The sequence below is a fragment of the Octodon degus genome, unplaced genomic scaffold, assembly GCF_000260255.1.
Source record: "Octodon degus isolate 3935 unplaced genomic scaffold, OctDeg1.0 scaffold00084, whole genome shotgun sequence".
In the NCBI taxonomy this organism is placed as follows: domain Eukaryota; kingdom Metazoa; phylum Chordata; class Mammalia; order Rodentia; family Octodontidae; genus Octodon; species Octodon degus.
In genome coordinates this window covers 11,160,888-11,187,521 of record NW_004524660.1, presented here as the reverse complement: position 1 = coordinate 11,187,521, position 26,634 = coordinate 11,160,888, and the positions used below count along the sequence as shown (strand labels likewise).

At 48.4% G+C, this 26,634-nt stretch overlaps 1 protein-coding gene across 4 annotated transcripts in view; it reads left to right on the top strand.

Moving 5' to 3' along the window:
* Cdc14a (cell division cycle 14A) overlaps nt 1-26,634 on the top strand; it is a 157,239-nt gene that overhangs the window by 23,766 nt on the left and 106,839 nt on the right. Inside the window, exon 1 of one of the 4 annotated variants that reach the window (XM_023721684.1) lies at nt 8,297-8,310. The exons of the other annotated variants lie outside the window; for them this stretch is intronic. The gene's annotated coding sequence lies outside the window, so the exon portion shown is untranslated. Of the gene's footprint in view, nt 1-8,296; nt 8,311-26,634 lie in introns of those variants that run through there. 4 annotated transcript variants of the gene reach the window in all.

Below are 26,634 nucleotides of genomic sequence, written 5' to 3'. Positions count from 1 at the left end.
TCTCTCCATCTCTGTCTCTGTCTCTGTGTCTGTCTCTGTCTCTCCATCTCTGTCTCTGTCTGTCTCTGTCTCTCCATCTCTGTCTCTGTCTCTGTCTGTCTCTGTCTCTCCGTCTCTGTCTCTGTCTCTGTCTCTGTCTCTCCATCTCTGTCTCTGTCTCTGTGTCTGTCTCTGTCTGTCTGTCTCTGTGTCTCTGTCTCCCTCCCGCCCTCTCTCTCCCTATTCTCTGTCTGAGATAGGCTCTCACTGTGGAGTTCAGGCTGGCCTCAAGCTGTAGGCACTCCTCTTGCCTCAGCCTCCTGAGTTCTAGGTTATAGGCATAGCCACCATGCCCCACAGCGCTTGACTTCTCTTGACTGTGTTGTTTTCATTCTTCTCTCTGCCCTTGTGGCAGCGCAGCCTCCAGTGGGGTCTTTCTCTGCTGTCTGCCTGCACCCTGTGTACAGGCATCCTTGCCTCTTCCTCCTAGGGCCTGTTAGTGCCGCTCTGGCGCTTTGCTTCCGGAGCCTAGACTCTAGGGTGTTCTGCTTGGAATACACCCTTGTTGCACGCCTAGGACACTGCCTCTGTGCTGCTGGTCTCTGCTCTCAGTTTCCCCATCCTGTCTGTCCATTGCTGCCCCTCGGATGTCCCCTGCCTGAGCCCATGGTCACTTGTCCTGGACAGGCGCCATGCCTGCTCCACCCTTGCCATCTTCCCAGCAGGTGACTCTGTGTGCTGTTTGCTGGGTACTGTGGCTCTCCTGCTGCTCCCAGTCTTGCCTTCTGCCTGCAGCCTGTGCTGCTCCGCCAGCACGCGCTCCACAGGCCTTGGTAGAGAGGGGTGCTCTTTCCTGCTGCTTAACACTTTTCAGCCCTTTTTTAGGTGACACCCTTGAGGAAGCCTCTCCTTGCCCTTCTGACCTTGGCTGGAGGACACCTCTGCTGTTTTCCATTACAGATCTGTGCATAGCTCTTGCTCATGAATCGTAATTGCCTCCTTGACCTCGTGTTTCTCACTAGACTGGGAGTTCCGAAAAGATGAGGGTGTGCTGCTTTGTAGCTTTGTGTCCTCAGAGCCTGGCACAGGGGTAGCTGCTGCAGGGACACTTTGGTTGTCCTTGCTGCGATGCTCTTGCCCTGCAGGCCCTCCCGCCCGTGAGCCTCCGGCACGCTCAGCCGCAGCACGCTCTTCCCCACTGTGCTGGTTCCTGGTCCTCTGCCCTCTGGCTTCTGCCTTCGCCGCTCTGCGGAGCCAGCTCCGGTGACCGGACTCAGAAGAGAGCTGCATCTTTGTCTGAAATCCTTTACTGCTTTGAAAAATTTGGCATGGTCTTAACAAGTAACTTCATCTTTGAATTCTTGTCTTCCGGGGCTTCTTAATTTCTTTAGGTATCTTCTGTTTTCTAGTTTGGAAGCTTGTATTCTTTCCAATAAAGGCTTAGCTTTTCACATATCCAGTGCCTTATGTGGTTAGGCAATGTTTTGCTGTGAATTCTGTGATAAACCTCAATATGTCATTTCTGAAGTGTCAAAAGGTACCTTTTGAGCCGATGGCTTCAGGAGGTGGTGATTTAGGGTTACTTTAGTGTGTGTCCGTGTGCACTCTATCCCCAGTGGTTTGAGTTTTAATCTTGATTACAGTGACAATTATCCATTGAACATCTGCACAGATTAATAATCCCAAACCAAGAAACAAAGCACCATTACCAACAACAAACCCTGTTGTTTATGTTAAACTCTGAAAAGTTGTCCCAAGAATTATGCAATGGTAGGTTGCAGTTTGTCGTTTCTGCTTAGTGGTTACTTGGTAGATGAAGCAATCAAAAGAGGGAGGGAGAAGAGCTTGCTAAACTATGTGTTACTTGGTGCAGAATGTCATCAGTGATTGATCGGCTCCAACGGGAGTTACTAATCTGGTATTTCAAGGGATTTGTACAATTTGGTGTGTATTAACAGTTCTCCTCTGGGAGGGTTGGTTCATGGCATTCTATCAAGTTCTCAAAAGACTCACTGCCACGGACATTGCTGAAAACAGTGGACCGCGTCTTCAACAGGGAAGGCTAAGGGCCGGGTGTAGCTCAGCAGCGCGGCGCCTGCCTGGCAAGTGCGAGGTTGGCCCGCCCCACAAAGACAAAGAGAAGGCTGTACTAGCAGAAGAGAAAGTGGCAGCAATTTAACAGACTACACCTCCTCCAAATTTAATCAGTTAAAATGTTTGAAAAGTTTTGTAGACATAGTACAGTTGAGCTGGCTTTTCTGAAAATGGCTGGTACAGTTTTAGTTCTTGAATTCCTGTTATCTAGAGGAACATAAAGTATCTGAAAAAGAGGGAGACCTTCAAGGATGGTGGTTTTTCCTTAAATATGTGCTATTTATGAATCTATAGGGCAATTACAGTAATATGAAGCACTATTTAAAAAGGGATTTAAGCAATATGCACAGAAATACAATTTGAAACACAGAAAACATTCCCTGAGTCTTTTCGAGGTAAACGGAGAGGGGTGTGGGCACTGTGTGACAGAGGACACCAGCACGGGGCAGACGGCCGGGCACGGGTGTCCTTGCTGCTGGGTGAAGTGGTGCAGCAGTTCCGTTCCGGAGGCACCTGCTGCCACTCAGGCGGCTGCGTGCAGGAACTCTTGGTGTGATAGTGAGCCCACTCTGCGAATAGCTGCCTAAACCTGGTTGCACTTTTTTTTGTGCCGTTCTCTTCTGCTCCAGGTTTGCGGGGCTCAGGGGAAGAAGGGCAGCTCAGCTCTGGAGGTGGCTCGTGTAATTAGGAGGAACTGAGCACCTGCGGCAGTGTCTCCCGCGTGAGCAGGGGGAGTGTTTGCAAGGCCCGAGGCTGTTGTGCTTGTTCAGGACTCCGCAGGGTGGAAGAGCCTGGAGTCCCAAGTACCTGCAGCTGCGTGATCAGCTCCACTGAGTACTCTTCACGGGCAGCTTTGCTCTGGCCTTTTGCGTATCCCTTAAGTCAAGTGTATCATTTTTGTTAATGAAATATACTGGGTTTGAAGCAGAGTGGACCTTACAGAGATGTCTTTTTCTTTTTTAAAGAAACTGTTCCAGTGACGTTATCTCAGCTCCAAATAAAAAACATAAACCATATTTTGTTTTGTGCAGCCAAAGAAAATTTTCAAGAATATTCCTTTCCTGAGAAAGTTGGAGGTAAACCACGTAGAGGTCACAGCCGTTCTCTGGGAGACCTGTTCACTTACTGCTTTTGCAGGGAGGTGACCCCTGGTTGCTATGGAGATGCCGATTGCTGCGGCTGTTACTGGGCAGGCCTCGCCACCTGCAGGAGAACGGTGCCTGGGTCACCGTGGCCCCTGGGCTGCGCTTTCCTTAATCCGACGTTACTGGCAGCTGCTTGCTTGTTAGAGAAATGCATGGGCTTTCCTTCTTCTTGAAGAGTGCACTATCCTGACCACACTAAGGTCTGCGTGGCTCAGGAGACCGAGTCAGCCCAGTTAAGCACCGTGTTTTACTCGTAAGCACTGCGAACAGCTTTGCCAAAAGCCTGCTTGAAATTCATGTGCCCTTAAATTGACCATTAACTCCTTTTTCCTTTTGGTTTTGACCTTTCTCTTTTGCTGTGGAACGGCTGGTTTGTGTCCGTTTGACCTAAGCTGCGTGTGCATGATCGGTGTATGCTGGCATACGCGTAGGAGAGCCGGGCTGTCCGTTCCATGCAGCGTGCGGGTGCTGTCACCGAGCTCTGAGTTGCTGTGGCTTCTCGTTCCTAGGGAATGACGCCACCCGAATTCAGCCTTTCATCTGGCTTTTCTTTCCAAGGTAGAAAATACCTGTGGCAGGTCCACGCTCTCATCTTAGTTTCTATTGCTCTGTGGTAGTAGTCACTTTTCTTTGGTTTATAAATGGTGTTCAATATTAAATGATGTATCTTATACCTATCGTGATTTTTCATAAAAGCGATAAAACTTGGACATCGGGTAAGCAATGTGGGTCTGAAAATTTCTACAGGTTTAGCTGTTTTGATAGATATACAATACCAAGTTATATCCTTTATCCATCATTTTTGGCCTGGTTAAATGGAAAAATTATTGAACCTTTAATTAAGTTCATTTGTGTTGTTGTTTTGTGACAGGGTCTCCCTGTATAACTCAAGCTGGCCTTTGAGCTCTGCGTAGAGCAGCAGCCTGGCCTTGACCTGGCCGTGAGCTCCTGCCTCAGCCTCCGAGGGGCTGTGCTTGCACGCGTGCGCCAGCAGCACACCTGGCCTGTACGTGCGTGCTTGTGCCGGTGCGGTGTGTGGGCGTTCCTGCGCAGTTCTTTCCTTGACATTTGCAGCTGGCTTTGGCCAGCGCTTTGCATCACAGATTCATTAGGTCGCTGGCACACACAGGGCCAGGGCCGGGGGGTCTTCTCCTTGGGTGTTTGACACTGCGGCTATTCACGAGGCAGCCAGTAGAACCTTCTCTCTCCTCTCGGACATCCGCACCCCAGACGGTGTGCCAGTGCCCTGCATGCAGTTCATAGACATGTCATTGGGCACGAATGCTGGCTTAAAACATTGACGTTCATGAAACTCGTTAGGGCCTCAGAGTGGAGATTTATGCAAGGTGCCAAGCTCAGTGGCACGGCTGTGGATTTCTCCTGCCTCCCCCCTTGCTCTGTGAAGGTTCACGGCAGGACCCTTGGGCCCTGGTTGGTGTTTGCAGTAAGCTTGTTAGTTTCAGCCTTGCCCAGGACTTCCACTCTCGGAGGTGCCCTGTGTCCACCTCAGCTGGACGCCTCTGGCACTGTTCTTACTGCTCTGGAGAATGATGAGACATAGCAAGTGACTGATGTTAGCTGTCACTGTTTTTGCTGTTTCTTTAGAGAGCTGGTTGTGTCTGTGTGGCTTCAGAAGGTTCAGAAGGCTACATCCTCCAGTTTTAAGTCAGAAATCTATCGTGTGGGAAAAGCTCACTTGAGGACAGACTCCTACAACAGGATTCTATCACGTGCTTCCAGGTGATGCTTTGTAGGGAGGGTTGCGAGCAGCCTCACTGCAGAGCAGGCAGGCAGGCCTCAGCGTCCCCTCCGTAACACCCTCCAAGTTCATTTGATCTGACTGGTTTCTAACTTTGCCTTGCTCTGTGTGTGTGTGCGTGTGTGTGTGCACGTGCGCATCCACGCGCTCTCATGCACACCTGTGTGATCTTGGAACTTCTTATGTAAAGCACAACTAATCTGTGATGGAAGGGCTAGCTCGCTGAGGGCCAGAATTTATGGCATCACTTGGGCGTATTCCTGAAGGGCTGTGGCCTACCTGCTGGGGAGGGGATACACCACGCGGAGGAGGCACCTGTTCAGAGGAAGCACTGTTGCCTTGGGATTAGGGCAGATTCTGAGAAAGCATCCGTGAGGCTTGTTCATAAAGCCAAATGCCGTTGTCTCCAAACTCTGCCCTTCTTTCCTGCATGGCAGAGTTCTTCTGCAAAGCCTCTTGAAGGGTGAGGCTCGTGACTCCAGTTAGCAGCTCCCCCTGGATGGTTTGGTTTCTTCTAGGGTGCTTTGATCAGGTAATAAGTGGACTTGTTTTTAAAGGGAAGAGGTGCACTTAATATTTGAAGGAAAAAACATTAAAGAGTCTTTCTCACTGGGCATGACAACACATCCTACACATTCAGCAGTCTGGGAGGATGAGCAGGAGGATTGTAGGTTTGAGCCTGGTCTAGAAACCCTGACAACGTAGCGAGTGAGGCTTTGTGTCAAAATTTACAAGAAGGGATGAGGGGTGCAGCTTAGTTTGAAGGTCCTGAGTCCAATCCCTGGAAAAGAAGGGGTGTTTTTGTGTATTAATCCAGCAGCTTCAAACATCAGTTAAATAACTGACAGAATCTTTTATTCGGCCTAACACTTTTCGGTGCAGTGCCCGAGTACTTTTGGCGTGCAGCACCCTCTGCAACAGGGTGGCCCAGAGGGGGAGCTGTGGCTCTACAAGGAGGGCAGTTAGGACAAGGCCACAGCACGCGTGGTTGCTCTCTCACCATTCGCTGTGAGTTAGGCTTGATGCCTTGGAGGAGCGGCAGCGCTCGTGGCCTACCCCAGGCCGTGCTGGCCCCAAGCTTGCTGCTTGGCAGTAGTGCTTATCAACTGAACTGAAAAACTGAGCTCCAAAAACAGCTGAGCAGGGGAGATTCTGGGAGCATCACCGTTTCCCATGTGCTGCTGTGGAGGGGACAGACGACACGGCGGAGGCAGCTGTCTCCCGAAGGTCGTAAATCTTCCTAAAGGAAGATTTTATAGAGATCGTTCTTTATCTGATATAATTTTTGGAGTCTTACAAAGGCCTTAAATTCACATAATTTCTACTTAGGACACGTTTTGGGTGCACAGTGAGAGGGTGTCCCTTAGAATTCTGCCCTTGGCTTCCGGCTTCCGGCTTCCAGTCTAAGAATCTGCCTCCTACATAATGGAGAACGAGAGAGAAAACACAAGACAGGCACGCACACCCCACACAGATCTGTTTCCATAATGAATTTCCAGAAAAAGCCATCACAACGCCCTCCTCCCAGCCCCAAACACACACAACCAAGGAATGAACAAGGCTGAGAAAGAAAACAATCTGGACTGTCGTTTTTGCCAAGAAGAATTGTCGAGCAAATACGTTTCCACACCATCAGATGGGGACAGCTCAGTGGGAAGCCTAACTCTTACTAGAGTTGATCCAGACAGAGTATGCTCTCTGGTATTTTTTTCCCCATGGAGCTTTAGGTGCCAGGCGATGAGGAGTAGGAGATGGACGGGGGCTCGAGCCGCTGCGGTGTGGCAGGTAGCCGCCTGAGGCGGCCTTTGGGCTTTGGGGCTCCAGAGACGATAGGAGATGCTTAGGCCCGGAGGGCCCGCACTCCTGCTTTAGGAAGTCGGTCATAACTTGCTGATGGAGAGTAATCAACCCAGTAACAAATGGTAGAATTAAACAAAAAGGGAAAGGCCCAGGCCGTCAGGAGTTCCAGAGTGAGAAAACGGGCCCAAATGTCAGCTCCGCCGGGCGAGACCTTGAAGTCTTTAGGTATTCACTCAAGTGTACTGGATGAAACATTTCCTTTTCTTTCTCCTGTTACTTCTCAGGAATATTTTCATAAATCTGTCAGAAAGTAAGGACGTTTATAGTGGAGACTGTCTTTGGGTGAAACAGTTGTAAAAGACCAATAAGCACCACTTTCAAGGGGTGTGATTCTTGGTTATCCGAGAAGTGCCCAAGTGAGACTGGCTTAGAGCTGGGACCCGTGCAGCTCTGCACCTTGATTCTCAGCACGGGCTTCAGGGTTTCTTTTCCGTATAGAAAGTAGCATGGTAAAGAGTTCTCTGACTTGTATTCAGAGTATGAAATATAAAAATCCACTTTTATGGACAGTGTAAGGTACAGAGAATAGGAAAATGTACTTTGTGCCTTTGTTTTGAAAATCATTTGTTAGGATACTGTAATGGTCTTGGACTATGAGGAATTAGGTTTCTTTGAGTTACATGAGCGTTCTCCTCATTCTAGATACATCTGAGGTTGACTAACAGTCTTATTTCGTTAAACAGGTCTTGTCATTGGCCACGATTTCCATCTTCCTGTTCAGCATGAACAGAACGTGCTGTGATGCTACTGGGGGTATGGTTAAGTCCTGCAGCGCGCTGCGCACTGCCTGCCACAGCAAGCGCTTCGCACCCGCTGAGCCATGCCTTTAATGGAGTGTTATATTAAGATATCTGTGATATTCTTTTGATGACTTATGCTTTCCTATTAACCACTTGTTTTCAGTTAATTAAAAGGGAATTACAACATTCTAAAAAGAAATTGGAATCTAAAAGTTAAAATTCTTAGGGCAGCAGACTTGTTGGCACATTGAAAAACAAATTGTGAAGTGGGAAAAGTGCAGATAACCTTTCTTGGAGTGGAAGTGACAATGTGACTAGGCTACACCTACAAGATCGAGAATAAGGCACCAGAAATAGTCCCACCAACAGAGATGCTAACGGTCTCCTGCCTCCCAGATGCCCGCCGGCCCCTTTCCTGGAGATAAGCATGTCATAGTGTCAGTCTTCCATCATGCTGGCCCCCACGAGGCGAGCTCATCCCCAGAGCCCCGAAGTGCCACGTTCACATGCCACAAAGTCAAAGCTGAGAGTTCTTAAAATTTCAGACTATAATACATCCCTGAATGTCAAGAAATGATGTTTTTGTGTATATTTTAATGTTGTCATTATGGTTATATGCTTTTTTATCGTCTTTTTATAGTCATACAGTTTGTCAAGGAAGAAAATTGTGCATTACACCTGTTTTGACCAACGGAAAAGAGCGAATGCAGCGTTTTTGATAGGTGCTTATGCCGTGAGTACTCTCTTCGTGATTGTTTTCTGTACCCAACACAGCGGAATGCACACCCTTTCAGGAAAATCCAGGCCGCTTTACCAGTGGGATTGGAAGAGTGGGCGATGGTTGGTGGCTTGGGAATTGATTTGCCATTGATAGAGTGTTTACTTGCTTGATTTTATTTTCTATGTGTAGCTTGGATTCCACAGTTTTTTGTTTTTTTTTTTTTTTTTGTTGTTGTTTTTTGTTTTTTTTCAGGGTCTCACTACACAGCTCATACTTGTAGCTATCCTCCTGATTTCTGCCTCCCTAGTGCTGGGATTACAGGCGTGTGCCGCCATGCCTGGACTCCATCGCTGGTTCAGCGTGCCCAGGGGTGGGGCAAGCGTGGCATGCAGTGCCAGGGATCGAACCCTGGCCCTTGCGCTTACCTAAAGTTATATGTTTTAATACAGAGAATACCTGGTGAGAACATTTCCAGGAAAAAAAGTAGTGTGGTATGTATGGGAAGTGCAAAGGTGGATAATAGGGAGAACAAGGCAAAATGTTAAAAAGTCATTTTTTAATAAGAAAAATAATTTTACAGCCAGGTGTGGTGACTTATGTCTGTAATCTCAGCACACAGGAGGCTGAGGCGGGGGAGGGGGGGTCAAGGCCACTGTAGGCTACATAGTGAGTTCAAGGCCAGCCTGAACTACGTAGCAAGACCTTGTCTCAAAAAAGAAAAAAATTATGAAAATTTAAAATTTTCATAAAATTAGTCTGTTAAGTTGTTCCATTCTGAGGAGAAGAAGATATCTGAGATTGCTTTAAAATATCTTTTTTATATCTATTTTTTATTGAGAAATAAATATGAATGAGACATTTTCACAGCTGATTAATAGGACAGTTTTGATAGTCAACACACTGTACATTATCTTCTTAGGGGTTATCCATAGTACAAGAAGCAGACAGGATATTCTGTCCAAAGCTTTAAAATACCTTGAGTAGAATTTTTTTGTCCTTTGCAAGTACTAGAATGTTAATAAGAATTTCATATGAATACAACAGTTTCTGGAATTTTCTGCATATGCTACAAAGGGGCAAAGACTGGGAGGGCAGTGTCCACCAGCATTAACGTGTACTTGCAGCCCAGGAGAGCTTTTCAGACGGCTATGTGACATCTCATTAGCAGTTGCTGTCTGAGTGCGGGGGTGGGGGGTGGGGGGGAGCTGTCACTTCCCCTGTCTCTGGGGAAGGCCAGCTTCTCTAAAGCCGGAAGCACCCTGCTGTGTGACCCTGTTCTGGTTCCTTGAAGGAAGTTCCAGAGGGTGTCTGTTAGAGACATCACACTATGCACATCAGGCCCAGGGGCTGTTGGGAAGGCTGTGGGCTGTGAAAAGCAGGGAGGTGACAGTGGGGTGCTGGCCGGGCCTCGCTTCCAGGACCGGGGCGTGGCTCTGCCTCCCTCACCCCCACGTGGCTGCAGTGATGCCTGGGGTTTGCTTGGTAGTACAAGGGCAGCGGCTACCTCCACACAGACTCGAGTTTTTCATCATGAAAGGGCTCCGTCATGGTGGACAGGCACTTTCTCTCTTAGGTTTATTTAGTTTAGCTGTAAAACGAGGAGGGTTGGAGGCAGTGTGCCTGTTCCCACTCTCAGGATGCACCAGCCAGGGTTCTGCTTTAGAAAGACCTGCAGGAAAGCCTGGCTTTCGGCAGAAAGGTTCAGCGCGGCCCGGTAAGCTGGCTTCAGGGATGTGCCTGTCCTTCGCTCTGCGTTGATGAGTGCTCCTCAGAAAGTGGCTGGCACTGCGCGAAGTGGGGAGCCCACGCGCATGTCTGGACCCAAGGCCTGGCAGCGGCGAGTCTTCCCGCAGGCCCGTGCTGCTCTGTGAGGGGGTGATCCTTCGTTGTGAAGGGCTGCCTCCAGGAAGGGCTCCATCGCTCCTCCTCCTCCCTTCCCGTCTCCCTTCTCTGCCCTCTCCTTTTTTCACTTGCTGCTTTGTTTAGTGTGGCCCTTCGTTTCAGGAGAGCGCCTTGGGGCAGTGAACTAGTGACAGTTATAATAGGTGCGTGGAGCTTAGGAGGGAAGAGCCTGTGCAAAGCGCATTGTGTTTAGGTTGTGCTTTCTACCGCTTTAAAGACACCAGAGGGAGAAAAGTCAGTGCTGGCCTGCGAAGCATGCTGAGCGCGCTGCCGGCTGGCCTCACGTGCTCGGGAGGCGCAGCGCAGCGGAGGCGAACTTCCGGTGTTGGCCGTTTCCCAGCTGATTTCCTCATCTGATTTGGGGACTGCACCCCCAGAAAGCTATTTGGCACAAACGCTCAATAAAAATGACACTAAGAAGTGCAGTCCTCTGGAGGTTTTGTGTCTCTCTTCATTTAGTCTGTGTGCCTTAAGTGTTGCCACAAATCTTGTGAAGGGATGGAGATGTGTGTGGCCCAGACGTCCAGTGTCACCGGTGTTGCTGGCTGGCATCCGTCTCTGGAGGAGCATTCTCTGGACGCAGGCCTGTGCCTTGGGAGCAGGCACGTGCTGTGGCATGGACCTGCGAGTTGTATTTGCCCAGGGACAGGCCCTTAACAGTGAAGGTGATCTTTTAAAACAGAATTCACCCGCTCCAGAAAGAATTGACTCAAAAACATGTCGTCCCCAAGGCAGCCGTGATGCCTTAGCTTTCTGATCGGTGAACTGTGGCCAGTGCTGTTTTCCCTGTCTGTCTCGCAGACTTTATTTGCAGATCAGATACCCAGCGGCCTGTGCGAGAGCTCCTCCTCGTCTGTCTGAATGGCGTCTCAAATTTACTGCTCTTCTTCTCTCTGCAAGTCTATTTGCTCCCCTAGTCACCCTTCTGGTTACAAATTAACTGCTGCCAGTGACCAGCTAAATAAAGCTCGGCGGTCGTCTTGGTTCTCCTGACCCCATCCACACTACACTCACTGGTGAGTTTGGCCAGCAGTCCGGACGGCACACGCCAAAGTGGAGCCCGCCTTCTCCTGCTGGGCATCACCTGCAGGGCCTGCCCGACGGCAGCCTACACACTGCGGCTGCTGGGAGCTCTGAGGGTCTAAGAGGTTCGTGTCCCGCCCTAGGCCAGATCCACCTCAGCTTTACACATTGTTTTCCTTTTTATGTTCTTGCTTCCCTTTTACTTTAGTTGGCATGTAATTGTCAGTAAGCTCTTTCAAAAGTACACATTAGAGCTGGGTGTGGCCATCACCATGGGAGACGCAGCCTGGAAGGCCATGTGAGCCCAGAAGTTTGGGAACCCATCTCCAAAAGCAAAACAACAGCAGTAATGACGCACATAGAGGCGCTCGCCTCACATCTGATTGTGTGCTGTTCTTGCTGTACAGGGCGTCCTCCTCACCACGCTGTTAAGATTCTTTCTGACCTGACTGCCTCTGTGAGCTCCTTGCTCAGTTGAGATGGTCCCACCTTGGGGACCTCTGACTGTGGAAGTCTCTCCTGTTCCCATCGTGGGCCTGGACATTCCCGGTGTCTGCATGGAGGCGGCCTGTTCCAGTCCTTCGCGGGCCTGTGCCGGGCCACGTGGCTGCATGGAGGCGGCCTGTTTCAGTCCTTCGTGGGCCTGTGCCGGGCCACGTGGCTGCCTCGGCGCCACCTTTTGCCCTGCTGCATCTCTTAGTGCTTTTACTCTCTGAATGGCTCTCTGCAGTTTGAAAGCGTGCTGTTCATGCATCTCTTTCCTAGACCGGGGTAGAGACCTTATCTGTGTTTTCCATTGCTGTGCATAGAGGGAGGTAAAGCGTTTTCCATTGCTGTGCCTAGAGGGAGGTAAAGCGCTCAGCAGGAAGTTGGGCCTGTGTGCTTACCTCTGGAGCTGGAAGCTGGCCCCACAGGTGGGCTGAGTCCTGCAGGCTCCTTGCGCTTGACTCATGGGCAAGCATAGGGTGTGGGGCTGGGCTAAGGGGAGGTACCGTGTGCGAAAGGGGTCCCAGTGATGAGCAGCTGAAGGATCGGGCCTCAAACCCTGAGTGTCCACATTAAAACTGTGGGGCCCTGGTCGGGGGCTCTGCAAGTAGCTGCTGAATGAATGCGTGGTAGGCTGACAAATGAGTGAAAGAAAGACAGAGAGGAGGAAAGCAGGTAATTCACGGGCGGCTCCTGAAAACGACCCCGCCGCACATCGGGTATGAAGCGATTTCATTACCAGTACATCCCTGGTGATGCCCAAGCCGAAGCGAAGAACAACCGATCAAAGATGGTACCTGGTGCATATTCTTATGAGCTTGTATCTTTGTAATTTTTATTGTGGTAAAATACTGACAATGTAAAATTTATTGTCTAATCTATTTTTAATCGCTTAACTTAGAAAATTAAATTCAGTGCCATTAGGTACTCTCATCTTGTCGCACACCCAACACCACGTGCTCACGTTGTGTGTGACATCTTGCGGCGCATATGATGCCTGCAGAGTCAGGGCTTTGGTGTAGTTGCTCTGCCAGATGCCGGCCATATGCTCAGAAGTGTTTACCTTTGTTTCCTCCCCATGTTATACTTGACTTTATCCTGTCCTTTTGTACTTCCCTCACAGAGTTGTTGTTGTCAGGGTCGAAAGGAAGTAGTACAGATCCTCACGTTCAGCTGGGGGTCTGCAGAGAGGGAAACCCTTCTCCACAGCGCGCTTACAGCAGGATTCTCCGTGGCGAGCTTATAGCCAGGATTGCCGGGGTGACGCAGGATGACAGGGAAGTCCCGACTGGTGGTGCCATCCTTCGCCTCCTAAGCTGTGATACTGTGACCCTCCAGTTCAAGGGCTGAAACGTTGAGATTATCTTTGCCAGAAAGATATTTTCCTGCCAGTGCGGTGCTCAGTGTGATTTGTAGTTAGGGTGCGTGATAACATCTGTCCTGGTTTCATATGAGTTAGAAGAAGATGGCTCTAAAAGTTATTGGTATGAATGAATTACAAACTTGTCCCATGCTCTAAAGCCAGGTTCTTACCCTGCTGCTGTGCCATTTTTACTGCCCATGCCTCTGGTAGTCGGGGGAAGGAGAGCTTGGATCCAGTGAGACTCAGGCCACAGTAACTAAAACAGTGGAAAAATAATACATGTGAGCAGAGGTTAACATAGATGTGATCGTGTAGCCTAGAAAATCAGGTTCAGCATTAAAGAATTCAGATTTTCTTCAGGTGTGTGGAGTTTCCGTAGGGGCAGACGCCTGATATTTGCTCTTGCCCACTTGGTAAGTCCTAGGTGGCAGCCTGGACCAAGCGCTGTGTGAGAAGAGGGGTGAGAAGGCGCGGTCCACAGGCGTCCTGACGTGCTGCACCTGCTTCTTACTTGGTCAGCCATGTGTGAGGCCCAGATAGCTTTGTTCTCTACCATCTGTGTGCTAACTGCAGAGGTGCCTTCTCCATCCGCAGGAGCTGTGGGGAGCAAGGGCTCTGGTCTCACTGCAGGCCTGGCTTTTAGTTCACTTGTGTTTTGAGCAAGTTACTTCATTTTTTGACCTACTGATTTTTCTTCTATAAAATAAGGCTAATAGGAGCAGGGGAGATAGCTCAGTGGAATAAGTGTTTGCCTGGCAAGCACAAGATCCAGAGTTCGATCCCTGGTACAAAAAAAAAAAAAGGCTAATAGGACTGGAGAGATAGCTCAGCAGTCTAAGAATCTACCTGGCAAATGCAAGGAGATGGGTTCAGTCCCTGGTATCACATGCCATGCTGGCCCCAGAACCAGGAGAACCAGTGCTGTGCGGGCCCAAAACTGGGCTGGGGAGCCTGATACAGGAGGATCACTATGAGTCCAACCTGTGTAGCGAGACCCTGTACCAAAGAAAGAGAGAGACAGAGACAGAGACAGAGACAGAGAGAGAGAGAGAGAGAGAGAGAGAGAGAGAGAGAGAGAGAGAGAAAATAGGGTTAACAGTTGTGGTGAGGCCTGAGGGAGGTTGTGTGTCAGAGGTGACACTGGTGTGCTGTTGGAAGCGCTTAGCAGTGCCTGGTGGCTCTACGCAGGAAAGCAAGTGGCGGTCCAAGGTTTCGAGCCAGGCACCAGCCCCTGCTAAGTTCCTGGGTTGTGTCTAGCCCTGCAGAGCACACCCTGAGGGTCTGAAGCCCTGCCGGCCACGACCCATCTGTGCACGCGTCTTCCCTCTCTGCGGTGGGGCCTTTCCTTGGGTGGTTGTTCATCTATTATCGCTTGGTAGAATTCACTAGAAGGTGTGTGGGCTCCACCTCCTTCTCTACGATGTTATTTGTGTTAAAGGAAGAAACTGAACCTGGTGAATTTGTTGTCAGGTGATAATGTCGTCACGTGGTTTGTTTGTCAAGGGGTGTTGCAGTGTTTCCCTCCCATCAGCCCTGCATAGCACTGTGGTAGGCTTAAGGGAATGTGAAAGGAACGAGGGCGAAGAACGAAAAGGACGCCGGGCTCAACCTGGAGGGCAGAAGAACAGTAAGTAATGGTGCAAAGTGTGCCCCAGGCGCCAAGTTTGGGTAGGGGAGATTCATTCACAAGTGTTTGCGAGCAGTTACTCTGTGCCAGCCATTGTTGTAGGAGTTGATGGCACTAGCTAAGGTGGACAACTCCTTGTCTTCTGCTCTGGGCGTTGAGGCCTGCTGTCAAATCTGGAGGGAGAGGAGGATCAGGTTGGATAATCCTAAACCCAGTATGTTGCATAAGCCTGTAATCCCAGCACTCTGGGAAGCTGAGGCAGGAGGGTTTCAAGTTCAAATCCATCCTGAGCAATTTAGCAACTTAGTGAAACCCTGTTTCACAATAAAAAAATAAGGGCCAGGGTGTAGCTCAGCAAAGGGGCCTGGGTTTAATCTGTAGGTACTGGGGTGCAGGAGTTGACCAGTCACTGAGGTCATTTAGATAGGGAAAGGTCAGACTGGGGAGAGTGGGGTGAAGATGAGGAAACTGTCTTGGGGAAGAAGAGGAGAAGCTGGGAGAAAAAGCGTTTATATCTTAAACATTAAGTTTGAAAAGGAATCATTTAATGAGAAGAGAAGGGCCTTTCATCTCCTAATAGTTTCTTAGCCCTTCAAATGGCATAGGTGTCAGAGCGCCCACGGGAATAGAAATTAGAACAGAGGGAGCAGTGTGATTTAGGGGCAGAGCTTCGGTGGTGAAGGAAGATAAAGTGAGAAGGGGCTTTGGCTTGAGGGGATGAAAGGAGCGCCGCCCAGTGGACGAGGCCAGAGAGGGGGAGTCCCACGCGCATGGGATTAGCCCTCACAGCACCTCTGGCCCGGCCGGGTCAGATGGTTTCTCACTGCGCCATGACTGTGGCATCTCTGAAAGCTCTTCCTTGTGCTTTGGGGGATTTCTTCTCTTTGTACGGTGCGCATTAGTGGTGATTTTCGTCTTTGAAGATGGCTTCCCTGCTGTCAGGGATACCTAGTCCCTGTAATGTTTAAGTCAGCTTGCAGTAAACCTGAGGTTATGTGGAATTTCTAGTTTTATACACCTTTATACACCTTTCATATTGGGTATGAAAAACCACAATTTTAGAATTTTAATTAGTGAAAAATGATGCAATACTGATGTACTGATTTTTTAAACATTTATTATTATTATTATTATTATTATTATTATTATTGATTTGGTGTTGGGTCTCCCTAGGCAGTTTGGACTCAGTGATCCTCCTGATTTCAGCCTCCTTGGCACTGGAATTACAGGTGTGTGCCACCATGCCCAGTCTCAGTGGTGAGCTCAGTGTGCCCAGGGGCAGGGCCGGTGCAGCATGTGGTGCCTGGGATTGAACCCTGGTCCCTGCGCTTGCCTGAACAGGCACTTAGTCTGCTGAGCTATCTTACCAGCTGAGTTTTTTGATTATTGATGAGATTTATTACTCTTACTGTTTATGGTCCTGTTAGCTTTTGAACACTTTGTGTGTTTAGATTATTTCCTATATTTAAGTTACTTAGAAGTTGGAAAGGAGCTGTCTTTTTAAAGAAAGAAGTCATTTCTTCATTGTTTTATCTGTAATTACGGACCAGAAGGAGTCGCATCCATCAGCCACAAGTTCCTATACTTAGGAAGTCCATAGATCTTAAATTCTGGCACACACCAAACTGCTCTATGGCGTTCTCAGGCTGCTGTAGTGATTCTCTTGTGTAAAAAGAACATGATTATGTGGAGCTGCCGCTGACGAACCTGCTGACCGTTGGGCGTTGCGCTGTGGTGAGCGTGGCAGGTCTGAGGACAGTCTTGCTCGACAGGGTTGTTTTTGCACCCAGCATGCTAGTTTTCTTATTCTTTGTCTCGTAAGTCATCTGTAAGTTGTGGTTTCAGAGCTACTGTACATTATCATTAAGATAGTGCAGATTAAACAGATGTCATTTAAAAATAGGTAAAAGTATCAGGAAAAATGTTGATTCAAAATAATAAAAGCATTTATTAAAACAGTAATACAACATATTTGTTGTTAAGACGGTAGCACAACGAATGCTGGGCCTGAGTGTTCGTGTCCTGTGGCATGTGGTGATCTGGAGGACAACATTGTGCTTCTGCTCGCAGAAATGGGCGGAGAGGAAGGGAGGGTGGCCCTGGATGGGGCAGGGCAGTTTCCTGTTTTCAGTTCCTTCCCTTTAGAGAGTAATAGGCAAAAACTCTTTTTTTTGACATTGCTTCTGAATGGGCCAGTCTTTTCTCCTTGGAGACTTATGTATTGGTGGCTATAAAACAGATCAGTCTCCCTAAAGTCATAGCTTTCCAGTGTCTGCACGTGGGAGGCACAGTGCCATCTTTTTTTTTTTTTTTTAGCAGAATATGTTTATTGGGGGGAAAGAAAGCTTCTGCCAAAGAGAGGGACAGGAGGGAGCCCCGTGGGGGGACCCCCACGTGGGAGGCACAGTGCCATCTTTTAGTCCTCTCTTTCTTCTTTTTTTTTTGCTTTTCTGTTGTTGGCATCTGGTAATAAGCATCCTGTGTCATAACTATCTGCACTTTTATTAATTTATTTTTTATGGTACTGGCTATCAAACTTGGGACCATGCACTTGTGAGGCAGGTGCTCATGCCGCTATCTCTCCAGCTCCTGAGTCATAACTAAACTCAGATTTACACAGATTGCTGTACACATCCATGCTGTATTGAGGAGTGTATACTGAGTACTAAGCACTGGAATTGCTCATAGTAATTTACGCACACATTTCTGAATCCTGGTTGTCTTGGAGTGACAGTCTTTTTATGTGAGGGAGCTTGTGTTGACTTGGCTTATTTGCTAGCGATTAGGGGAATGTACTCTTCCGGTACTCTTAATGTGTGTGTGTGTGTGTGTGTGTGTGTGTGTGTGTATGTGTGTGTGTGTGTCTTTTTGAAACAGGGTATTGCTGTGCAATTCAGGCTGGCTGTGAACTCGCTTTGTAGCCCAGGCTGGCCTTGAACTCTTAGCAATCCTCCTTCGTTGGCCTCCAGAGTTCTGAGATTACAGGTGTGTTCCACATGCGTGTGTTCCACATGCTGACTTGGGACTTTAAATTATTTATTGACTTTTTTTCAGAGAAAGAACTTTGTCTTTTTCTGCACAATAGCTGCACCGTCTAGTGTCTTGCGTGTGCTCAATGCACAGGAAGCGTTTGCTGAGGGGAGGACTGAATATTTGATAACCCTCCACTGGTCATCTCCTGCAGCTTTAGGAACTTGATATGGAGTGCTTTAGAAGCTGGAGTGCTTAAAGATAAATTAAGAACGCTAGTGTTCTGAGGTGTTGATTTTTTTTTAAAGTAACTGAATATATTGGATATTGCAGTGCATGCCTGTAATTGTAGCGAGGCCGAGGCAAGAGGACCACAAGTTCAAGGCCAGCTTGACAATCTACTGAGACTGCCTCAAAGCAAAAAGTGAAGGTAGTTGAGAGTATCTCATTGGTAAAGTGCTTGTCTAGCGAGGACTGGGTTTAGAGCCCCAACACTGCAAGACACAGAAGGAGGATGTGTATCATAAAATGAGCTTTGTTAAAAAAAATACGAAATTAGTATTACAAACAGTAGTCTTAATTTTAGCCCTAGCGTCATTTCTGTTTTTCTTAACAGGTGAAAAATCCTTATTTATATGTTCAAATAGTTAGTGACAGTACATTTTAAACAGCTGTCCTTGCAATCTTAGGATAATTTTAAGTAAGATGCAACTAATTTCTTTCTTTTTTTTTTTTTGCAACTAATTTCTTAAGAGGAGTACTGTATGTATTCATTGTGGAAAAAAATGAAAGGGCTACTGAGCGCCCTGATGTTTTCCACCGCAGCAGGGACTTGCAAGGTTCCCGGCATGCCTGGACGTGAGGCCGTGTCTGCCTTGACCACCCGTTCCTGGCCTGCGAGCACCTGAAGAGGGCCGTTGCTCTTGGGCTTGCACGTAGCCACACCTCCGTCCAGAGCTACCGACGCTCACCAGTGAGATGCACCAGTGTGTGCAGAGCAGGAGTTGCAGTCATTCTTCCTGGTTTACGCGGAGTGGTCACACTGTGGTAATCAAAATCTGCTATGGAGTGATTTCTGTTAATTGTTTTCCCTTATTCTAAATAAACATGTTAATTTTTTTCAAAAGACCCACTCTTGGGGCACCTCTGAAGTAAATCTGCAGGAACCTCGGTGGGGAAGGCCCTGCTCACTCCTGTGTCCACCTACTTCAGCTGAGGACTCTTGGCCCTGGACAGCCAGCTCATCCCAGGTTATGTCTAGGTAGGGATGAGGAGAACTCTGCCCCAGATCCTGGCGTTTGTGCTTTTGGGCTTTATTTGTTTAAAGATACTCTTGTGTGGGAGCAGCGTATCGTGTCTAAGGCATTCCAGCCTGTGGAATGCTCAGATAGGACATGGGGCAGAAGGGCAGAAGTTTTGGGTAGCGTTGTAGTGTCTCAGGTATACCAACCACAATATCTTCTCCAGGAAACATCTGAGCTTCGATTCTGCCTCAGGGGGCCAACACTCCAAAAGAACAGAAAGCGAATCAAGGCAGAGTGAACCAGGGACAGTGGCAGCTTCTGGCATAATTGCTGTAGTGATGCCCACGGTGTCAGGAAGGAAAGGGGATGAGAAAAGGAATGTCATGAGGTGGCTTGAGCTAGGATCTCAGGATAGGGCTTTGTGAAGAAGTACCATAGTTTAGTACGCACACGCACATGCACACTCACCATTCACGTGTATAATCGAAACCCAAGGTTCATAAGACAGTTCTTACAATGACACATGCTGATATTTTATTTTAAAAATACTGTCGTTACTTATTAAGTTGATTCTTCTTTTCCCTGCTGGATTGTGACTTGTTGTTCAAGAACACCACCCTTGGGGAATCCGCTTGCCGCGCTTAGGCACTTGCACAGCTTTTAGGGTGCTGATTTTGGCGCTGAATGTGCAGTAATAAGACCCATGTGGGTTAAGCTACGATTAACATGAGCAGTTTGAGGAAAACGGAAGGGGTTCTCAGCTCCTCAGAGGCTCCTGTTCTCAGTGTCCAGGTCAGCGTCTGCTCTAGGTGATAGTTGTATTGATACCTGCTTCTGAGGGGGCTTCATCCAGATACCCAAGTCATAGGATTTGTCCTTTTCTTATCTTGCTTCCACTTGAGTCACCGAGCCACTCTTGAGCTTCCCTCCTGCTCTTCCCTTCTTCCTGGTGGCCAGAGCATCTGGGAGTTCAGCTGGGGAGAACGTAAATAGCAGGGCCTGGCTTGGGGCACCGTGGGTTGCTGCAGAGCCAGCCTGGAGCTGCCTCCTGAGTCTGTCGTGCAGCGCTGCACTGGGCTCGCTTCCTAGGCTCCTGCTAATGCCTGATGTGTTTCGTGACAGCTGACCGGTGCATTTGCAAAGGGCTTTGATTGCGTCTTTCTTTTAGTTTTTGAGACAGGGTCTGTCTATGTAGTTCAGGCGCGCTTTGAACTCCCTGTGTAGCCAGGCTGGCCTTGAGCTTGTTCATGGCTGTCCTCTTGCCTCAGCCTCCCAGGTGTTGAGGTTATAGAAGTGTGCTACCATGCCTAGCTAGGACTGCTCAATTTTAATACGGTTTTAAGATTTTTTTTTTTTCTGTTTGATACAGTGAATGGAATTGTATTCTCTTCCCTATTTTGGAGAGTGAACTAATTCAGTAAAATCCTCTTGGTATATACTTTCTGAAATTTTAAATCAAGGAGGAGCTGACTGTATCTTCTATGGAGGGTGCTGTGTATTCAGATATTCCTATGATTTTTAGCGCTCAAAATACAGTTGCCACACTAATCATCTCAGCCCGAGTCCATGCAAGCAGCCGCGCTCTCGTGCTGGCCCCTGTCCTGCGTCTTTCTTAGGTTCTTTTCTCGCTGCTCGCTCTTGGCTTTGCTTCCCCTGTGTCCCGTGTTTGTCTTCCCCAGTTCCTCGTTTCTGCCCTATCACGGCAAATGCTTGGAGGGCCTCTGAGTGTTCACCATGGAAGTCAGGGTTTTTGTTGAAGAGGCCCCCAAACCATGGATGGAGTTAGACAGCAAGGCAATGGTGGATAAAAGTAAACAGCAGGGCCAGGAAAATGAGGCCTCCACGTCAAAGAAATGAAGAGCTGCTGCTGTACCTCACAGAATTATTTGAGAGGAAGTAACATTTGTGGAACACAGTTTCATATTAGCAGGTAGAAAAGCCTTTCTCTGAGTGTGCACATGGTGGGATGAATCAGACTTATGGGTCTTTTGAGAGTGCAGGTATGAGTCATTCAGTGGGCCTGCTTTGAGAAATCGCTTGTCTAATGAGAAGAAGAGCTTCTCAGATCAAAATTCCCTGATGTTTCCCCTCTGCTACCCTCAACTGTTCACTGAGTCAGTTCCTTACTACCTGACACAGAGCAAAGCTTGATTGTAGCCTCTCTCCATCTTGGGCTTCAATTAATTGTTCATGCTGCAGTCTACTCCAGTGAGCTCTTCACAGTCAACGTGTGTTGCGATCTCTCCCTGAGCAAGGGATGCTCACTCAGGTCTGTGTCCTCAGGGCCACATAAGGTCGGCCTGTGCTTTCTTTGTGAACAAAGGAATGGACAAGATGGGAAACGTCCCTGAAGGGGGTTCAGAGTGCCCATGGTGACTGGTCTTGTGTTCACGGCACGTGAGAAATGGTGCCGATGGGCTCCAAGCCCAGGATCTTCATCGACTGCAGTGGTGCCTGCCTCATCCACAACTTCACTTTCTGTAGTTTCTGTTATGCATGGTCTAAAAATATTAAATGGAAAATTCTCAAAATCATTAATGAGCTCTAATTATGTGCCCTTCTGAGTAGCATCATGAATTTTACACTGCCTGTCTCGGTCCCATTAGGGAAATGAACTGTCCGCGTGAGGTGTCCACACTGTGCCGCCCGCCTGCCGTCTGCCGCCAGCCGTCGTGTTCCCAGGTCTGCGGTGGCCACGTCACAAGCCTGCACTGCTCACTGCAGTTGGTCCTGTTACGTAGGCCCGTGTCTTACTTCGTCATAAGGGCGAGTACAGGGTGATGAAGTGTTTGGTATTAATTTATTTAATGGTTATTATATTGCATAGTGTTATATTCAAAATAGTTGCTCATATTACCAGGTACAGGCATGCAAAATTGTTCAAACAGTATGCTCTAACCGCTCCTTTTAATGAATTAATAGAAATTAGTAGTACATTATTTTAGATCTTTTGTGTATATATATGGATATCCTTTTCCCCTGCTGTTTTGAAAGAGTGTATTTATACAACTCATTGCAGCATATTGAGTTCTGTTCTGTTCTGTTCTTTTTTTTTTTTCCCTGTATTTAGGACAGGATGTATAGGGTCTCACTACGTAGATTGGACTCATAGTGATCTGCCTGTGTTCAGCCTCCCAAGTGCTGGGATTACAGGTGCGCACCACCATGTCCAGTCTCAATTGCCATCTGAGCGCGCCCTGGGGCGGGGCCAGCATGGCAGGTCCAGAGATCGAACCCCGGCTGCTGCGTCTGCCTGAGGAGGCACTTTAGTCTGCTGAGCTATCAGGCTGGCCCTCTAGTTTTTGTTGTTAATCTCTTAACTGTCCCTAATTTCTGTGATAGGTATGGAAAGGAAAAGATATATTATATGCAGCCCTGCTTCGGTGGCCTCAGCATCTCCTGGGTCATGAAACTTATCTCCTGTGGATAAAACATGACCCTGGCACTCTTATCCCAAGGTCTTGCCCTTGACTACCATCAGTAAGGTCCTGTTTCTGTATTTTCAGTTTGAAACCAAGAGCTTGTTCAGCCACGAGGAATGAGCCCATCCCCTGTGCGGGATGTGAGAACGTCTTAGTAGCATTCAGGACAGTGTCTGTCTTGGAATGGAGGAAGCTGTAAGCCCTTTGAGCTTGAACATGGTAAAATATTTGTGTTTCCTTCTGAAGTGTTTGAAATTTTGAGAAAATTCTTAGGACCTGCAAGTGAGTTGCAGTTTTGGCAGCAAACTACATATTTTGTAGAGCCAATTTTTAAGTTTTTGTTTTTCCTAGAGACACATCTGTGAAATAAAGTGGAAAAAGTGACAAAATGGGGTTAACATTTAAAAATAGTCTCTACAATTACTTTGTTTTCTTGTCTCCAAGTAGGATGTACAAATTAAAAAACAATTCAAGTAGTATCCTGGCATTGGACTGGTATTCTGGTGAGCATAGTTTTAAAAAATAATAGCAGATGCAAGCTTTTCTGTGTATGTTTTAATGGATGAAATTGTTATTTCTGAATTCAGAAAGAGAAATTCAGATTAGGGTCTTGCAGTTAAATGTTTTGGGATTTCCCAGAGTGCGGACCACAGGATTCCTTTTGTGAGCTCCATTTTACTCTTCATCTGCACCCCTTTTTAAAGCAGTTATGGTTTACTGAGATTTTGAGTTCAGGTCGGAAGGGTGACGGAGAGGTCTCGCTGCCTTCTCGGCTGCGTGGACCCTGGGGCTCGCTTCCCCCAGCTGCGCCGCCTTCTGCTGTGTGCACAGCCCAGGCACAGACCCTGCGAGCCCCCGCCGACCTCAGCACACAGTCCCAAGGGCCCAGAGCCCGCGCCGTGGCCTTCCTGGCCTCTGCTCAGCTGTTCCCCTGCTTTGCCGCCTGCTTCTCCCCTGCTGCTCCCTGTGTCTCCCCCAGTTGTTTCCCCCCTACTTCCACCTCTGCGTCCTCTGTCCTGACCACTGCTCTCTTGTCCTTTGTTTCCCTTTTTATTCCTCCTCCCTTTTTAAAACTGGAAAACGTAGACAGAGGCATTATTGTAATAATTGAAGGTTTTGGGTCAATTGTAACCACAATTGTTTTGAATTTAGATTAAAGCTTAATAATAATTTTCCTGGTAATTTAATCAAAGGGGGAAGTACAGGTCTGTTGTAACCTTCCCCAGTGACTAAAACTGTTCTTTTTTAAAGGAGAAATTGTTTTTCTCTCTGTCCATCATTTTGCCAAACAAGCATTTACGGAGCACCTGTGCCAGACGCTCATGTGGGCTTCAAGGGCTTAGCAGTGAAGAAGAGAGAGCATGCCCTGTCCTCAGAGCTTGTTCTGCCGCGGACACACGTGGACAAACGCTTGGCCGTGGCAGTGGCCGTGCGGCTGTGTGCCTGTGGCTCAGGGAGTCCCTCTTGGAGTTTTGACAGGAAGATAAGAGCCAGAAAGTTCGAGCAGAGGGAACAGTATGTGCAAAGGCTTCAGGCTGGGAGAAGCTAGTGACTGAGGAGCCAGGGCTCAGGCCTGCGCTGGGGCAGAGCCGAGGGCAGTCGGGGGAGGGCCACGGCCCCGTCTGGCTCCAGTGCCCGCATTGGGGTTTTATTCTCTATGCATGAGAAGCTGTGAGGGAGTTGGGGTGACCCCGTTTGCACTTAGAAGGACTTCTTAAACTCACTATCTAGATCTCTCCTTGAAGCTTTCGTGATTGATTACCTCTGCACAGAGTTCAGATTTCTCTTAGCTGCTACACCAGCATGGATTATTAGCATACCTGCTCTCCTGTCCACATTTTCTGTCCCTGCAGTGTGATTTGGGGCTTCCAGCATGACTCGTGGACAGCGAGGTGGATTTGATATTTGGGTGGTGAAGGACATGAGCAGAGCCTGTCAGTGCTTTCTTGGGATTTTACCAGGAGGGTGGACCTCCCTTTTAGCATCAACTACCTCTTAAAGCTGAGAGAAGATGCTTTTGTAGTTTGGTGATATAATCTAGTCATTTTGCCTTCTTACTTGCTTAATGATAATACTTGTAACAGTGTTCTTCAGCCTTAATATATATCAGAAACATCTGAAGGCTGGACTTCATATTTATTGAAGTAGAACCTCAGGGGGCTATGTCAGACTGTCTGTATCTAAAATTTTTTAAATTTAAACATTATTTATTTCCTGAGCAGTCCTTAAAGTTGGAATGCCCTAGCTCAGAGATTACAGATACAGAAAGGGTGCTCCACGAGGCCAGGAGCATGTATAAGCCTGTTCTTAGTAATCATCTATGGTGCCTGGTAGCCATGACTCTTCTCCCAAGAAATGAATTATCTGTATGTAGAAATGTGGAGAATTCTGATTTTCTCCTCCTTTTCCCTTTCTCCTTCCCCTTCCTCATATTCCTTGCTACCACGTAATCCTACAGTGTAAGTCTTGCTGCTGATAAAAGATTCATGGACTGACAAATGGCGGCCCAGGGCTGCTTTCTGGAGAAGTTGAGGCCTACTCATAGCTGTGAGCCAGAGGAGGGGACTTCCTCATGGACACAGGGTAGATGGGTGGATGCTGGCTCAGGTGGCTTTGTTGGCATTACCCTCCTGTTTTCAGTTCTGTTTATGGAGATCACGAGGTAAGGTGTTTGGGAAGGTGGTTTCTTAAAGGCTCTGTGCATTTTAGAATGATCCCTGTCACCGTCTCGAAGGAGAGCCTGTCCTGTGGCTATGTTTGAACAGCTCAGGCTGAGGCACAGAGAAGTTGCCACAGAAGCCTTTCTGTAAACACCTAAGTGCTGAGCAAAGCTCTCGTTTCCTTGGATTCTCTAGGCAGCAGCGCTTTGTTAAATGCGGCAAGAGAACAACCAGTTCCTTGTTTGTGCTTGGTGTTGTTTCTCTTCTTGAACAAGTTCAAAGAATGGTAGCTTGTGCGTTGCCGTGAGCTCCAGACCAGAGATTTAGCACATGTCGGTGCGGCTTCTTAGCAGTCTGCATGACATTTTCTTGGCAAACTTCTTAAAATTTGAAAAAGAATAAGGTAAATATATTTGAAAAAGCCCGGCCTGAGCACCTTAGTTACGGGGTGATGCCCCTGCAGTGGGGGGCCCGGCTCGCTCCTCGGTGGTAGCAGAACCCTCAGGCATTTGCTCCGCTGCTGGAGCCAGTCCTTGGGGTGTTTGACCCCCCCCCCCCGAGGTCAGAGGGCGAGAGAAGGCGGTCGTTGGTTGGCATCAGTGGGAGGGAAGCGGCCGCCTTCAGCTGGGCCTGTTCCTGCCTGGTAGGTTTCCTCCTGCGTTTGCCCAGAAAGCATTTGACCTCCTTTACTCCAGTTACAGCAAGGAAAGCGTTGTCCTTGCTGATTTGCTTCAGTGAGGAAAGTTATGCATTGAAGTTGTATTAGATACAATAAAGTGCCCATCAAAACGTTTGGAATAGTTCAGGGTTCAGCTCAGAGCCGTTGGAAGCCTGTTGATTTCCTGTGGCGCTGCCTCAAGGAGTGTCTTGGCGGACGGCATGTAAAAAGCCAGCATCCGCCCTTAAGCCTTTCAGGGTTGCACCTGGCTCTCACAGTCATGCTTTCTAGTGCATTTAGACCTCAGACCCTCCATCCCACTGGACCTTCTACACTTGACCAGATACAGTCCTCAGCTGGAAGAACACACTTCTTCACCTTGTTTCATTTTTTGCTTCTTCATTAGAAAGATTTTATGGAATAAAACTCAACTCTACCCAGAAGTGGGTAGTGCAGCTCAGCGCCCGGAGCCGGTCAGCACGCCGCGGCCTTTCCGTTGGGGAGTCTGCTGCTGTGGCGACGCTCAGCGGCGATTCTGGTGTGGTGTTTCGTGCCCTGTGCACGGGCTCCTCTGCTGACATGCGATGGCCGATGCGTGGGCCTGTGGCGGGGCTGGGAGATCTGGGGCTCAGGCCTTCATGGCACCCAGGTCTTCTCCTTTCCCTTCACTGGCTCTCAGGCTTCCGCAAGCTGAGGGCCTGGGCGCGGGTTCGCTTGTTTGGCGTGAAGGGCCAGGCAGGCTCACAGCTCAGCTTCGTCTGTGTTGGAACATGAGCTCGCCTCAGGCAGAAAAGAGCCGGGTGCCACTGCGCCAGCGCCAGCGTGAGCGGTGCGTTTGGCCTTCCCCGGGTTAGTTCCGGAAAGGCGTCTTTTCAGGCTGATGATGAAAATTCTGGTTCCGAGGCACACGTGGCTAGTGCGGTCTGCAGTTCACCTGTCCAAGCGTTCCCGAGCAGAGAGCAGAGAGCAGAGAGCAGAGAG